This window comes from Bison bison, unplaced genomic scaffold (genome assembly GCF_000754665.1).
Source record: "Bison bison bison isolate TAMUID 2011002044 unplaced genomic scaffold, Bison_UMD1.0 scf7180017864179, whole genome shotgun sequence".
NCBI classification, from domain to species: domain Eukaryota; kingdom Metazoa; phylum Chordata; class Mammalia; order Artiodactyla; family Bovidae; genus Bison; species Bison bison.
The window spans coordinates 66299-68522 of NW_011494751.1; the positions used below are offsets into that span (position 1 = coordinate 66299).

At 42.2% G+C, this 2224-nt stretch overlaps 1 pseudogene; it reads right to left on the reverse strand.

Annotated features, from left to right (window-relative positions):
* Window positions 1-674: 674 nt before the first annotated feature.
* On the reverse strand, window positions 675-1326 carry LOC104990398 (annotated as a pseudogene).
* Between the last annotated feature and the right edge of the window lie 898 nt (window positions 1327-2224).

Sequence of the window (2224 nt, forward strand, 5' to 3'; positions counted from 1 at the left end):
AAAAGCAGAGGAACCAGAGATCAAATCGCCAACATTCCCTGGATCATAGAGGAAGCAATGGAATTCCAGAAAAAGCATCTACTTCTGCTTTACTAATTACAGGAAAGCCTTTGACTGTGTGGATTAGAGCCAGACTACATGTAAAATTTGGAGAAATCTATTAACTGCTATGAATATTTCTGTCTTGTGGATTCAATGAAAAAGTATTGTGCTTGTGCTTCTGAGACTTAATTCTGTAACCAATCCACTGATGTCTATTGCTGGGGAAGAAAGAAAAAAAAAAATGTCTAGCTGAACTAAGAACCAAACTGAGCATAAAGAAAGAAAAATAAGTGTTTTGGTGCAGATGAAGCGAAGCCGTGCATGGCAGCAAATACTCTGAAGATATTGATGCCAGCACTGTGTCAGAAAAAGATAACTAATAGAGTGTGTTCCTCCTCCCACAGGCTTCATTCTGATCATCTGGAGGGCTCATTTAATGCATGGGATACCACATTTAATATCGTTAATCATGGTGATAAATTGACTGTAATAAATTGGCAAAATCTATTATCAATAGATATTATATTTCTGGGGCTACTGAATAGCATGAGATTTAAGAGTATGCTTTGTCTAGGTACTAGTTACAAAAGGAAGGTACTAACTGCATTTTGGGTCTCTTCTTTTCTTTTTTTTTAATTTGAAGCTCTTGGTTCAAGACTGATTGGGTGCTGTCCTGCAAGAAAGAGTTGGTACTGGTGGGAGTAGCAGTTGCTGTTCCCATTGTGCTCATTGGCAGTGAGTCAGCACAGCCTGAAATGGCCCAATTCATGTTTGGAGATGACCTTGAGGGCCCTCATTCATCCAGGGTCACTGAGTAGGGGCCCCACTCAGCAGCTGTTCTCCTTCAGGTGGCAGCATCATAGCCATGAAACTCAGGCTGACTCCTGCGGTATCTTGTGCATCCGACTGTGGTCATTGGTCATATCTTGCAGTCTTGGGGGCACCTTGCATGGGTCCCACAGTAGGAAGGCCAAGGTCCATGTCATGGGCCCTTATGGCCCCACAATGTTCCAGGCACCCTCAGATATCACTGTGGCAGGACTGAGATCACTGCTGGTGCCCAGCGGCGTGATGATGGCGTTCTTTCCAGCCTCAGTCTAGCCATGTCAGCCACCTGCTGGACATCACCCTCTATCACGTGGGCTGGCTGGGACCCTCTGCAGGCAGCCTGGAGGAGGTGTTCCACACCAGCACTATCATCTCAGAGCCTACCTGCACCACCTGACCAGGTGGTGAGCCCGGTCCTCCCATGGCGCCAAAGAGGGCAATCTTCTTAACAGCCATGCTTCAGGGTCATGGGGGTGCGAGGCCTTGGAGTCAAAAGACACACAATAATTGACTTGGACTCTTCTTCAAATTAATTTTCCATTTGGTGTCAGAGAAAATCTGTTGTATATATTGAAAATTGGGGTGATTTTCTTTAATGAAATACCTACAACCTATGTCCATAGTCTTTTGATCCCCTAAATTATTCAGATTTTAGTTTAAATCCAGCTTACTACTCTATACTAGTGGTAGTAGAATTCAGCAAGATACTGCAACTTGCAAGGCTTCAGTTTCTTCATTTGCAAAATGAGGTTAAATTTATTTATCAAGGCTTGTTCACAGGACTGATGCAGAGGCATAATTCATGATTAAAATGTCAACACAAATCCCAATATCAATGAAACAACTAAATTAACTCTTTATACTTCAAGGCTTAGAATGTCAATTTCTTTGCCTATCTGTATCTATATCTTTATTCACATCTGTATCTATATTTAATGCACACCTGTTTCCAGGTGGCGATAGTGGTAAAGAATCTGTCTGCCAACACAGGAATAAGAGACACAGGTTTGATCCCTGAGTTGGGAAGACCCCCTGGAGAAGGGCACAACAACCCACTCCAGTATTCTTACCCGGAGAATCCCATGGACAGAGGAGTCTGACGGACTATGGTCCATAGGTTCGCAAAGCGTCAGACACAACTGAAGTGTCTTACCATGCACGTGTGTTGTATACCTAAAGTAATATAATATAGTTCCATACGAGGTTCTATAACCTCTATACAAAATTTCCTTGATTTCCTAATAATCATCTGAGGTACAACTTTCATTAAAATCAGAATACTTACTTTTAGCTTTTTTGCCCAATTTAATCTTGATTCAAACCTGTATCTTATAACAGAGAGTCAGCCACATTT